General features: G+C 37.4%; 1 pseudogene; it reads right to left on the bottom strand.

The window, feature by feature from the left end:
- Positions 1-14444: 14444 nt before the first annotated feature.
- LOC112607721 lies at positions 14445-15029 on the bottom strand (annotated as a pseudogene).

Genomic DNA, 15029 nt, shown 5'->3' with positions numbered 1-15029 from the left:
AAAAGAAAAGAAAGAAAGAAAGACCAAATGAAATTTTTAAGCTAAAAGTTAATAGTTAAATTTAAAACCCATGGGCATTTAACTCAATTTGTTTTTGTCTTTAAAGTGATTTATTTACCTATATAAAATGTAATATGTTCAATTACATCAGCAAATTAACAAATTATAAAAATACATAATAATACTTAATACAATAAAATACTTAAAAACATTTAAAACTGCTAAAGACTATTAAAATTTAATTTTTTTAACATTTTCTTTTAGTCTATTTACCTTTTAATTTTCCTTCATGTTAGAAAATGTTTAACTTCACTAGCTGCTAGATATTCATCCAAATATTGTCTAGATTTTTTTCTCTTCAGTGCTTGACAATTATTGATGTATTTGAACACCTTTAGTAGAATTAAATAATAAAATATAAAGTATTTGCATTTAATTCTTAAAGCCCACAACACAGTCAGAAATGCTAAGGATTAAACATAAGCAACATTCATAAGATGGCTGCTGACAGCCCATTTGTATACAGAGGCCACCTGAGATGATATGACTTTGACATCTAGTAAACCTTGGAAATTCCTCCAATCACAGCACCCATTTGACATAGGTGTGTAACGCTGATCTTATATACCTTGTATCTTCCATGAACTCAATGTCAGTGCTTTTCATGTGACACACAAGAAAACCCACTGGAAAAAAAAAGTACTAAGGAATAAGGTTTTGTCAGATAGAGTTGAGTTTTAGAGTGTTACCAATCACCGAAATACCTGAGATTTGTTTCCACACTCAGAAATAACTTTTACACCGTTGGGAGCAATATCATACGGAATGAGAATATGTAGTTAAGAAAAAAACATTAATTTGATTAAACAAATTTTTTGGCACTAAAATTTAAATTTCCAAAGGACCTGCAGATGTTCCAATTCTGGTTCATTTTTATCAAACTAAAGGAAACCCTTTTTGTCCTGAATGTCCATAATAGGATGTAAATGTGATCACATAAATGTGTTGTACAATTGTTTTACATGCAGGACAGCAGAAACCTTTATTTCTCATTTTCATTTTCATTTTTATTGAAAACAAAGGTTGTCCACTTTTTGCATCCTAAAGAAGTGGGACAAAAGAAACCCCAAAACAAATGTATATCTAAATTTGATAAAAGTATAAAAAGGAAGCAATATATTAATGGGAAAAAAACAAGGACAAAAAGCAACTTACCCACATTCAGCCCAGCCAAGGTAGAGATTAAGGAATGGAGAAGAAAAGAGGCAAGAAAGTGGAACAGATGTAGATCAAAGGCAGCAAATGATCATGGGCTAGAAGAAAAGTAATCATTTCTGATCAAGGGTGTCTTTTTGTTTTGCTGAATACAGCCTTCACAGAGAGTCATGGGACACACACCAACTGCATGAGTTTGTGCATTAAAAAGGCAAATTTAAAAGACTACAGTATACTCTCCACATAATGGTTAAGTGTTATTTCTCAAGCTCTCCCTTAATGTATACGTAAACTCAAGAGGTCAATGTTTTTCTTATCATGTCTCTTAGAAGGGAATTGATTATCTCAAAGGACACTTCTCCCAACTTAATGTGTGTGTTGTCAATGTTTTGGAATTTAGCCATTCTAATATGTATGTAGTGGTATCTCATTATTATTTTAATGTGCAATTCCCTAGTAGTGTATGATGCTGAGCATATTTTCATATGTTATTTTCCATCTTTATATCTAGTTTGGTTAGGAGTATATTCGGAGGTTTTTCCTAATTTCTAATTGGGTTGTTTGTTTACTTATTGCTGAGTTTTAAGTATTCTTCGAATATATGTATACACACACACACACACACACACACATATATATGTTAATTTTTAATTTTTGTGGGTATATAGAAGTATATATTTAAGGGATACATGAGATGTTTTGGTACAGGCATACATTGAGTAATAATTTCATCAGGGTAAATGGGTAAATCACCTCAAGCTTTTATCCTTTCTTTGTGTTACAAATAATGTAATTATACTCTTTTAGTTATTTTTAAATGTACAATAAATTATTGTTGACTGTAGTCACAATGTTATGCTATCAAACTTGATCTTATTCATTCTATATAACAGTATTTTTGTATCCCTTAGCCTTTCCCTCTTTCCTCCTCCACTACCCTTCTCAGACTCTGGTAACTACACTTCTACTCACTATCTCCATGAGTTCAATTGTTTTAATTTTTAGCTCCTACAAGTAAGTGAGAACATGTGAAGTTTGTCTTTCTATGCCTGGCTTATTTCACTTAACACAATGACTTCCAGTTCCATCCATGTTGTTTCAAATGACAGGATATCATTTTTTAAATGTGTCAATTGTACTCCATTTTATATGTATATGTATTATTTGTATATTTTGGATAACGGCCATTTATTAGATGTCTTTGCAAATATATTCTCCCAGTATGTGGCTTTTCAAATTCTCACGACAGTGTCTTCTGCAAAGCAGAAGTTTTAATTGTAATAAAATCCAATGTATCATTTTTTAAAATGAATCATACTTTTGGTATTTTATCTAAAGTTATCACCAAACACTAGGTCATCTAGATTTCCATGTTTTCACAAGGACATGTTTTTGGAAAACATACCTTATTTTCTTACTAGGTACGATTCTTTCAGTTGGTGCCAATATTCGGAGTGCAAATCCAAGTTATACTCAGGTATAATGGGTGTGGGAATTTAAATTACAAAACCAATATTATTTTCATCCTTTTCACAGTACCATCTCACCTTAAAATCCTGAGGTTTCACATCTCTAGTGACACCCTCTGTTCTGAAGTGACAAAGTGTAGCTTGATTAATATGGGATCAGGAGTTAATCCCATTTAATTCTAACAGGGAATTAGATTCCAGAATACACAAGGAACTCAAACATCTCAAGAGCAAAAAAAAAATAATGTGATTATAAAATGGGCAAATTACTAGGAGTTTGAGAGAGTTTAATAATAAACAGAAAATGCCAAACAAGTTTTGGTATACTGATAGTACCGCCATATAGGGCCTGCCTTATCTCCTTGAAGACCTCACTAATTCCACAGGAGAATCAGATTTTTATAAATCAAATAAATGTTATTATCCCTTATTTTGATGATTAAAATAAACTTTTCCTATAATTAAACAATTAAAATGTGCAAAGTTTTGAAATTGGCATACAAGTTTCTTTTATAGGTGAGTATTCTGTTCAGAAATGTATTTTGCAAAAATTGGTAACTTTTACTAGTTTATCCAATCATTTTTATTAGATTTTAGAGTTCATTCTAATCATCACATCCTGAGAATATTCATTATTTCTGAGCAAGCTATTTTTCTTAGTCTATCCAACACTGGGAAAGCAGCATTTTTTTTCTTTGTTCACTTGAGATTCTATTGAGAAATTATGTATAACCTCTCTTCATGTGGTGTTTTACTGTGCAAATTTGTTTTTCTACCCCAGGTTCTTTTCCTTTATATATTCAATTTTATATTAATGAAGGGAGGTGAGCATGACAAAACAAATGAAATGTACAATGTTTCCATATAGCATTCACAAGGCCAGATCTTTCTTTCTTCATTCCACTTTTTTTTTAGAAAGTAAAAGTGGTCTGATTTTGCATCCCAATGCACAGGAACAGAAAGAAAACACATGTATATCTAAATGTGATAAAAATACAAGGATCACAAATTTAAAAAGGAAATTAAAACATATATTAAGATAAATGAAAATTTAAACAAAACATTCCAAATGTTTTGGAAACCAGTACTAAGTGGAAAATTTACAGCTGTAAAAGCATACACTTTTACATACACTTTTACAACTATAAAAACATAAATAGAAGAGATTCAATCAACAACCTAACTTTAAACTCTAAGTAAAAAAAGAACAAACTAAACCCAAAGCTAAGAGAAGGAAGGAAATAAAGACCTGAGCAAAGTTAATGAAATAGAGCATGGAAAAACAGAAAAAAATTAACAAAATTGAGTTAAATTTTTGAAAAAATTTACAAACCCTTAACTAGATTATGAAAAAAGAGACATAACTCAAATAACAAAAACTAGAAATTCAAGAAAAGAGATTACAACTGATGGTACAAAATGTGTCCAGAATTGGTGGGTTCTTTGTCTCGGTGACTTCAAGAATGAAGCCACGGACTCTCGCAGTTGAGTGTTACAGTTCTTAAAGATGGTGTGTCCGGAGTTTGTTCCTTCAGATATTCAGATGTGTCTGGAACTTCTTCCTTGTGGTGGGTTTGTGGTTTCACTGACAGGAGTGAAGATGCAGACCTTTGCAGTGAGTCTTACAGCTCTTAAATGCAGCACGTCTGGAGTTGTTCCTTCTTCCTGGTGGGTTCGCGGTCTGCCTGGCTTCAGGAGTGTTAACAGCTCATAAGTGTTAACACCTCATAAAAGCAATGTAGACCCAAAGAGTGAGCAGCAGCAAGATTTATCCTAAAGAGCAAAAGAATAAAGCTTCCGCAGTGTGCAAAACGAGGCCAGCTGGTTACGGCTGGTTGGAGCCAGCAGCCTGCTTTTATTCCTTTATCTGGCCCCACCCACATCCTGCTGATTGTTCCATTTTACAGCGAGCTGATTGGTCTATTTTACAGAGAGCTGATTGGTTCATTTTACAGAGAGCTGATTGGTCCATTTTGACAGAGTGCTGATTGGTGCATTTACAATCCCAGAGCTAGACACAGAGTGCTGATTGGTGCGTTTACAATCCTTTAGCTAGACACAGAGTGCCAGACAGAAAAGTTCTCCAAGTCCCCACTAGGTTAGCTAGATACAGAGTACTTATTGGTGTATTTACAAACCTTGAGCTAGACACAGAGTACTGATTGATGCATCCACAATCCCTTAGCCAGACATAAAAGTTCTCCAAGTCCCCACTAGATCCAGGAGCCCAGCTGGCTTCACCCAGTGGATCCTGCACCAGGGCTGCAGGCAGAGCTGCCGGCCAGTCCCGCGCTGCGTGCCTGCACTCCTTAGCCTTTGGGCGGTCGATGGGACTGGGCCTTGCAGCACATGGAGCGGTACTGGTCGGGGAGGCTCGGGCGGCACAGGAGCCCACAGTGGTGGGGGGAGGCTGGGGCATGGCGGATTGCAGGTCCTGAGCCCTGCCCAGTGGGGAGGCAGCTGAGGCCCGGCTAGAATTCGAGCAGGGTGCATGCCAGCTGGCAGTGCTGGGGGACCAGGTGCAACCTCCACAGCTGCCAGCCAGGGTGCTAAGCCCCTCACTGCCCTGGGCTGGCAGTGCAGCCCGCGCCACCCCCACTCCCCATGCCCACCGGAACTTGCGCTGGACTGCGAGCACTTTGTGCAGCCTCGGTTCCTGCCCACGCCTCTCCCTCCACACCTCCCAGCAAGTAGAGGGAGCTGGCTCTGGCATCGGCCAGCCCAGAGAGGGGCTCCCACAGTGCAGTGGCGGGCTGAAGGGCTTCTCAAGTGCCACCAGAGTGGACGCTGAGGCGCCGAGAGCAAGGGCTGCTAGAACGTTGTCAACTCTCAAAAACGTTAAGGCTCACAAAAGAGTCCTATAAACAATTAAACACCAACAAATTATATAACCTAGAAGAAATTGATTAATTCTTAGAAACACACTAATTCATGAAGAAATAAAACATTTGAACCAACTTATTACTTGTGAGGAGATTTAATTAATATACAAAAACTTACCCACCACTACCAACAAAAAGGCCCATGATCATGTGGCTTCACTGCAGAACTCTACCTGCCATTTTAAAAAGTATCACTAATTCCTCTCAATTTCTTCCAAAACACTGAAGAGGAAGGCAGATTTCCAATATCATTTGATAAGGCTGTCATTACTCTGAAATCAAAGCCAGACTAAGATACTATAAGAAATGAAAACCATAGACTAAAATCCCTGTTGAATATTGATGCAAAAATCCACAACAGAACACAAGCAAACCAAATTCTATAGCACATTAAAATGATTATACACTATGACCAAGTGGGACTTAGTTCTGGAGTACAAAGCTCAATACATGAAAAATCAATCTATGTATCACACTGCATTAACTAATGAAGAAAAAAATGCATGATTATCTCAACAGATGAAGGAAAAGCATTTGACAAAATTCCCCTTTCATGATAAAAACACTCAATGAAGTTGAAATAGAAGCAAATTGCCTCAAAATGATAAAGGCCATATATAAAAATCCCACAGCTAACATTGTAGTCAATAGTGAAAAATGGAAAGCTTTTCCTTTAAGATCAGGAACAAGTCAAGGCTGACTTTTGCAAACGTCTTTGCTTCATTAGAAATTGTGATCTTGCAATGTCGACATTAATAATACCTGTCCTCATGGGAAGGCTCTGTCCCCTCCCTCTCTTGCTAGTAAATGTACTCAAACACCTGCCTATCTCTGCTCTGTTAAGGTATTGTTTCATTTTGTTTTGTTTTGAACAAAGTCTCCATCATGACCAAAATTCATGAGATTCCTGCACTGGGATGACTTGCTGGGCCCTAGGGAGGAAGTAGAAGTTTGCAGCTGGCACTGGAGTAACTCTTACCACTTCCAATTCTTTCAAGTTGAGAGAGCATCAAGGTCACCCATGCTGGAGACACTGATGTTGGCCACATCTCTGTTAGAGAACATGTGCTGTCAGCATTCACTTCAGTCTTCTCTCCTGATCACAATGATTTGAACAGTTGACTTAGGGCTCCTGTTGGAATTGTTCAGTCTCCCGAGGTCTGTCTTTAATTTCATGATGTGTACTTTCGGTTGCTAAAAAAATGAGAGAGCCCTGTCCCTTCTGCAGTCTCTTCTAGTGGAATTAGAACTTGGAAGCTTCTGAATAGAGGCACAGATGAGATTCTGCACCCAAAGAGCTGGTAAGAATGCAGAATTGCATCTGTGCCTCCATTCAGAAGGACAGGGGTTGTCTCCGTTTACCATGGTTGTGCTGGATTGGGCTTCAATAGGTGTTGACCTCTGCAGCTCATGAATCACCTGGCAGGAAGACTGGAAGCAAAGCCAAGTTCCTACCCTTGCTTCTGAGGCTTGAAAAACATGGCTGTCTCCAGTTGTTCCTACATAGTAATCCCTCGCCCTGTCTCCCTAGGCACGGGGGCACTGATCCCTACTCTCCACACCCCTTCTAGATCTACTAGATGTGCTTTGGCTGGGGTGAGGGTAAGAAAAGTAAAATCAAGTCCACAGTGGGACGTGGGTGGGGCGGCCAGCTCAGCGCTCACGCTGCCTATGACACCCCTGCACAGTCGGTCCAGATCTGCTGCTCAGTTCCCCAATACTGTAGAATATATAACAAATTAGTATCTCCAAGATATAAAACAAGATATGGCTATTGAGATTTCCAGGTCAAGGTGCCAGTAATGAGCCAAGTCATGAAATAGTTGCACCCTAAAAGGTAATGGGAAAAAAAAAGCACATAAAAAAATCAACGAAATAATTAAAGGGGTCATAATATTTGAAGTTTTTATACAATTACAAAGACAGAGATAGGTTTACGAAAGAAGGACAAAAGAAAGAAAAGAAAAAGAGAGAAGAAAGCAAAGGAAGGAAGGAAGGAAGGAAAAGAAAGAAAAAGAAAGAAAGAGAAGGAAAAGAAAGAAAGAGAAGGAAAGGAAGGAAGGAAGGAAGGAAAAGAAAGAAAGAAAAAAAAGAAAAGAAGAGAGAGGAAGGGAGGGAGGGAGGGCAGGCAGGCTGTGTGCTCCTGCTCCTGTCCTGGTTCCCCATAAGTGGTGGGGGAGGAAAGGAAGGTAAGGGACAAAAACCCTTTAACATGTAAATTAGCATCCTCTAACCCATCAATAGGATAGAAGCAATCTAATGGTTGGGTCTCTAACCTGAGGTAGAGATTTGAGAGATGCCTTCCAAATTGAAATCCCACCCTGCTGCCTGAGAAATTCACATGGGGCCAATTTACACACGTTTCCTGAGGAACTTCTTCAATTACAATTTTGAGCAGGTTACCTCAGTATATTTCAATTCTACCCAAATAGATAGTGCACAGGTGTCAACTGGCAATCACTGTAATCTCTGAAATTCCTTTACTTACGCTAGTGCTCTAACTACTAAGTCTAGGTAGAACTGATGCAAGCTCATTCATTATTCAAAGTGAGAGTAAGAATTTTCTCCTGATTATAAAGTCAAGGGACAGAATCTGATAATAGGAAGGAATTTGTAAAACTGGCAGCTTAGTCTTAAGAAAGAGCTAATGTAGCTTCAAACAGGAGGTTTTTTTCCTGGTTTCTCTTGCAGTTCTACACCCAGATTGGCAGGCTGTACTGATTCCTAGTGTAGCAGAATACGTAGTGGGAGGGATGAGACAGGAGGCCCTGGGAGGTTGGGCAGGCTGGAGGCAAGGGAAACATTCTGTCTCTTTCTCTCTCCTCATAGCTGTTCATTGCCCTTAGAGAATATGCCCTGCCTGAAGCTGGGAGTATTTTCTCTCTGTGTGATACAAAACCTAAGGAAATGGGCTTATTTCAGTACTGGGGTCAGTTCCTGACAGGAAAGAGCCTCTTTTTAGCTCTGAAGAAAAATCTCCTGCCAGGAACACACTTCTGCATAAACAGAAAAGCCTGCTCCCCACAGACCTGGCTGCTGTCTTGCTCTGTCATGGCCAGTAGGTGGCTGCCTGCTTCTGTTAATGTTGTAATAGCCCCCAAGTAAAACGGAACCTGCCTTTTATTTTCCTACAGCTGCTGTTACATTGTTGTAACAGGGGCATTCCCTCATTTCTGGAAATATTCATCAGACGAAAATAAAAAGAGGTTTTTTATATATAAGAGTTTCTGAAAAACCTAGAACTTTCATTCAACTTCTGCTTTTAATTAGTGGCTTTGTACTCTTAAGGGGAAATTGAAGGACAAAACCCACAAGAGGACTGAAATCAGCTATATGAATAGGCAGTGAAGGTTAATGAGGAGTGAAGAGGAGAGAACACTGGGGATTTCTAAAGGAAGAGGACGGAAACTAACGTGATATGGGAGTGAAGAATGGGATCCAGACAAACAGGGAGGAAAGGGGGAAGTATGTCAGATATCGGACTTGAAAAATGGGTACTATGTGCAGGTCTATTTTACTTCAGTTTAGGAGATTAACTTATCTTTCAGATATTTCTACAAGTTGCGTTTTCCTGACTGAATATACAATTCAGACTAATCTTCCATCTGAAGGGTGACTATTTTTCAGTCTTCTAGGAACACTTCCTAGAATGCAGTTGTTTAGACTGTCATGTTACTGAAAGGAGGTGGGAGAGTTCAGTATTCTGATATTTATATCTATATAAAAAATAGAAAATAACCATATTTGAGCCCTTGCTCAGTGGCAAATACTCTTAAGTGCTTTAAAATGTTTTTGTTTGTTTAATACAACTGTATGAATATTTCTACCCTATATTTACTTAAGGGGACTGAGGCTCAGAGAAGTTAAGTGAATTTCCCAAGATTATACATAATTGGTGGCAGAATCAAGATACAATGTAGAGTCCTGAATTGCATATTATGCACAATTTTTAAAGTTTCATATTTTAGAATTCTATTAAGTTTTAAAACGTGCTTTGACTCCAGAATTAAACATCTGTCTTGATCCCTTGTCTTTATTTTATTGGTGCATGTGCATGCTGTTGTATTTTTTGCTGGTGCTCACCTATTCTCTACCTTAGATATTGGGGAAAAGAAATTCCTTGATCCACTTTTACTCTTCCATTGTATGAAGATATTGTCCCAGAATATTGTATTCATTGCAATTTGTTTACTCGTTCATCCTCAAGGGCCAGTGATTTTTTGTGAAGTTTATGCTCTACATGGTAGATAAAATATGAATTTAATCAGGAATAATACATTATAATAATGTAAAAGTATAGAAGAAGAATTCTTGGCATAACTATCCCTACTAGAAAATGAAATGAGTCTTTAATAGTAATGCTGGAAACAGTGTGATATAGGGGAATATTAGATAAACCAACTTTTAAAGTATATAGTCTTTGAAATTATGTGTAGTAATTAGATTTGGGAATATATATATATATAATGCTAATGTGGCAGAAAGGAGTTTTCCATAAGTGGTTCTAAAATGATGAATTGGGAATAAAGGCAGAAGTCAATGTAAAATCTCATTCTATGCCATAGATGATAATAAAATTTTGATGGAATGGAGACTTGAAAATAAGATTAGATTTTAAATAAAGAAGAGGGGTCCTGGGCTGTTATTGTAAGCTCATGAAAAATAGTTAAACTACAAAAATATGTGGTTATTTTTAATGTACAAATATTTCTGACTTCTTCCTATGAAACAGAGCATGGCTAAGAGACTTTTCCTAGTAAGATGATGGAGTGGACCCTGATCTTAGGATTTGCTCACCTAGAAACAAAAAAGGTAGGAAAATTATGTAAAATATATAAAACACACAAACCACTGTCGAAGAATGGAAGAGGAATAATATTTGAAAAGTGTTAGAACATCAATTAGAAAGGGGCAGTATGATGGTTAATTTTATATGTCATCTTGCCTAGGCCAGGGAACCCAGATGTTTGGCCAAACATTCTTCTAGGTGTTTCTGTGAAGATATGTTTTAGATCAGATTAACATTTAAATTAGTAGACTTTGAGTAAAGCAGACTATCCTCCATAATGTGGGTGGGCTTCCTCCAATCAGTTGAAGGCCTTAATAGGGAAAGATATACCTCCTCTGAAGAAGAGGGTATTCTGCCAGCAGACTACCTTTGGACTCCAATTGCCACTTTGTCCATGGTCTCCACCCTGCCAGACTACCCTACACATTTGAATCTGCCAAGATTGCACAATTATGTGATCCAATTTCTTAAAATAAATCTCTCTCTCTCCATCCTCTTTGTTCTGTTCTCTGGAGAACCCTCACATATACAGCGTGGAAAGCTATGCCATGTCCACCTCCTAAATTTCTTCATCCTCCCCTCTGGAGGACAGAAGAAGTCTACAAAGGACAAAATGTGTTGAACTTTATCTAAGGCTCGGGTCAACTCCCATTTGGAAAGCAGCAAATTCAAATGTTGAGTGTACAGCCTAAGGAAAACATTCAAGTCCCCTCTGCAGTTGCAGGCCCTCCCTCCCTGCTATCTTAGCAATTCATGCACTTCCTGGTGAAATACCTTCGTAAAAATATGGTGCCTATTATAAGGATGCCTCTAAAATTATACCAAATTTGATATATTTGAATAAATAAGTCATACTAGCTCTCAGGTAAAATGACAGTATTCTTTCATATTCCTCAGCTTTCCTGAAACTTCTGTTTTTTGCTACCTAGGCAGTGTTTTTACTACTAAGTAAAAGAGATGTCAAAATCATTATTCAAAGCAACAGTGAAAGTATTCTACTATTTGTTAATATTTGAAGTCTGATATTAGGAATGAATCTGTGAAACTAAGATTGTACTGTTGAGAGTTTAATGCGCCCTATTAACATGAGATTTTTACAATGACCATTGAGTTCCATGCCAAGATTGGCAGCTCTGCCTATCCCTTGGAGTCCCAAAGTATGTAGAAGGGGTGATTCCAAGGAGGGTAGACTGCTTTGCACCATAGACTCTAGGCAGGGGTACAACCCTTTCTGTTTCTCTAACTGCCAATCCTAAGGATTCCCTGCCCTGCCTGAAGCTGGAGAGTCACTGTCTTTGTAAGGAAACAAACAGGGTAGGAAACAAGCTTATGACAATATTTGAATCTGTTCTTGCCAAGAAGTAGCCTTTTTCCACATAAAGATAAATCCCCAGAAGTGATAGGGTTTCTGAATAAATCAGCCCTCTAGTCTTGGTGGCTGCCCTTGTCACCTTTGACCATCTTCCCCTGAGAGGTTTTCAGGAGCACACACATAAACTGGATTGTCTTTTCTCTTTCCTTTTTACTAAGCTACTATTACATTATAGTCAACGGAAATTCAGGAAAACCTCTCTTATAGATGTTTCTGCAAAACCTAGAAATTTTATTTCACTTCCGTTTAGCATTTGTGGCATTTTGCTCATTTGGGAACCCATGAGGTCAAAAGCACAACAGAACTGAAAGCAGCTGTGTGAATGGGCAGGAAAATGAAGGGAGTGAATGACCTGGGTCCCATGGGGAATCCACCCTGGAGAGGAAGGAATCCCTAGTGATATAAGAGTGCATCCTGGAATGCTGAGAGCCAGGGAGGAAATGTATCAGGTGCCTGAATCAGTAAATAAACATCATGTGTCTTCTGCACTTCGATCTACATGCTTATTCTCCTGTGTCATGTATTTATACAAGCCACCATTCCCTGACTGCATATAAATAGGACATTTCTTTGAAATGAGGAGTGACCATTTTTCAGCCTCTCTAGAGATAACAGAATCTAGTTTTTTAGGCTGCCTTTCTGGGAGGTCAGTTATTGAAAGGTAGGACATAGTTCCTAAGAATTTTACAGAAACACAAATAATATTCTTATTTACAGCTGAATGAAGAAAAATAGGGAAATACCTCCCATATTTTAACTCCTTACTCAATGGGAGGTACTATGGTAGGTACTTTAAACTGCATGGGTTCCTTTAATATTCACAAGTATCTAAATAGTTTGAACCCATTCTATTTATGAGAAAACTAAGGCTCAAAGAGATTAGACGCCTTGATCAACATCACACTTACGTCTAAGCAGAATGAAATTTTAATGTCAAATTCTTTCATGTAAATTACAGGTGATTTTGTCAGTTTTGTATTCAGGATCTCTGTGCAAATTGTTAAATTTCCTTTTACTCATGAATTACACAGAACTTTTTCTTGCTGTCTGAATTTCTATGGTTCATGCTGTATTTTCAACTGGTTTTGACCAATTTTTTTTCTTCACTGTATATTGGGAAAGAGATTCTTTGATGCAATTTCTTACTTTTGTGAAGGAAGTTTATCACTAATGTTTATAGTAATTTGGTTATTTTGGGATCAATATAAGACTCCAATATTCATAAAATCTGATAAAATTACCAATTACCAATATAAAAGAATTCTTATCATATCTACATCCACCAGAGAGCAGCAGTAAAACTAGTAAATCAATGATGTAAGTAACTTAATTAATAAAGCCAATAATTCCAGTAACTATTATATTAACAGTATTAATGTAATATTTTCATTGAATTAGTCATATATTCTAGCCCAACAAATTAACAAAAACTGATCAGCTTTGATATTCAAGGTAGTATTAAAATAATAATAAATTATAATTATAAGTTATTGAATGTCATGATTTATAATAAGTATATATAGCATATCATATAATTTGTCACTACATCAATTCTATGAAATTTATCCAGAAAAAATATTGCAGAAAAGGAAAACCTATGTACAGAAAAAATAACCTACGTTTTTTCAAGATTTCATCCTATTTCCTTCTTCTCTCCCTACCTTCTCTTATTTACACTTCCACCTTCTTCATTATGGTTTCTGCTGATTAAATCTACCAAAACAGCTGTCACTGCAATTGCCAGTGCCATCTATTTTTCCATTGCAGTGGGCAGTTTCAATCCACACCCTTCATGAATCCAGTGACTACTCTTCTAAGCATGTTTATTTTCTTAAATACGCTTCATCACCTTTCTCTCTCATTGTTCATAGTCTCATATGGCCATTCCACTTGTTTTCTTTGTTGCTCTTCTCTCCCCTTCTTTTAAGGGTTGAAGGCTCTCAGAACCAAATTTAAGTACTTTTCTCCCTTTACACTCTCTCCCCACATGATCACCTCCATTTCTGTGCTTTCAGTTACCACACATGAACCTCTCCCAGTTGCATTTCTTGTAAATTGCAAATTCACATAACAAACTAACAGTGCACATTTGCACATAGATTTCTACCAGTCAACTTATAGAGGATATCTCTGCATTAGTTTCTATTGCCTTACATGCCTCAGTCTACTTTCTGCTGAGAGAAATTCATTGATCCTTCTTTTTGTTATAGTATTTAACATAACTGATATTAAGTAAAATTACTATTTGTAGGGATTTTTCCCTACAAAAATCAAAGACATCAGAAAGCAAAAACTGTATTTGTTATGTTCTCTTAGATATCCTGAGGCAGCATATAATCTGGCTTAGACAGAGTCCATTTTTACTTATAACTTGAATATAATAATGGCGAGTAAATGAATTGTGCCACCTATACTTTTATCAGGTTGCAAAATCAGGCTTAGGGTTTCATTTAAAGAATAAACAAATAAGAGAATTTTCTATAGTAAACATTTATTAAACAAGGTAAAATACATTAAGTAAATATAAAAACCATATTCCTGTTACATAATTCACAATATAAAGGTGCACATGCTATGTGAGCAAGAATAATTTAAGTTGTATAAGTAGTTAAATAAACAGATACATCTGCATGGCCATCTGTAAGTCTTTAGTACCTGTATAGCTGAACAGGATGTTGATTAACACTCGCGAAAACATTTGAAATATTTGATTCAATTCATCTTGTGTTATAAATGAGTCTTTTCTTCCTCCTTAATCTTTCTTGCAAGTTTCTTGATGAAGAGAAGGATCTCATGGTGTCTGCTCTGACAACCTCCCAGGCACAAGGGCTGTATTCCTTCTCTGTCACATGGAGAGTGACTCTTTGGAAGTATTTCCTCACAGTCAGGATGGAGTCCTCATTCATCAGGGCAGTCTCTCCTACTTCCACCTCCTGCATCACACAGGTTTCCAGATCATTCAGCTGCTGGTAAAGTTCTGTGTAGAATTTGTCTAGGAGTGTCTCATCCCAAGCAGCAGATGAGTCCTTTGTGCTGAGGAGATTGAAGGTATGCTGGATCAGCTCATGGAGGACAGAGATGGCTGGAGCCTTTTAGAACTGGTTGCCATCAAACTCCTCCTGAAGAAATTCAAAGTCATGTCTGTTGTTCAGACAGGAGAAAGGAGAGATTCTCCTCATTTGTGCCTATATAGTCCTCCTGTTATCCAGGCTGTGGGTCTGAGGCAGATCACAGTCCAGAGACCAGCTTGACTTGCAGCTAAGCATCACCAGGGCCATCAGTAAAGAAAAGGGCAAGGCCAT

This window comes from Theropithecus gelada, chromosome 15 (genome assembly GCF_003255815.1).
Source record: "Theropithecus gelada isolate Dixy chromosome 15, Tgel_1.0, whole genome shotgun sequence".
NCBI lineage: Eukaryota > Metazoa > Chordata > Mammalia > Primates > Cercopithecidae > Theropithecus > Theropithecus gelada.
The sequence above is the reverse complement of the archived record's forward strand: the minus strand, read 5'-3'. Positions and strand labels throughout refer to the sequence as shown.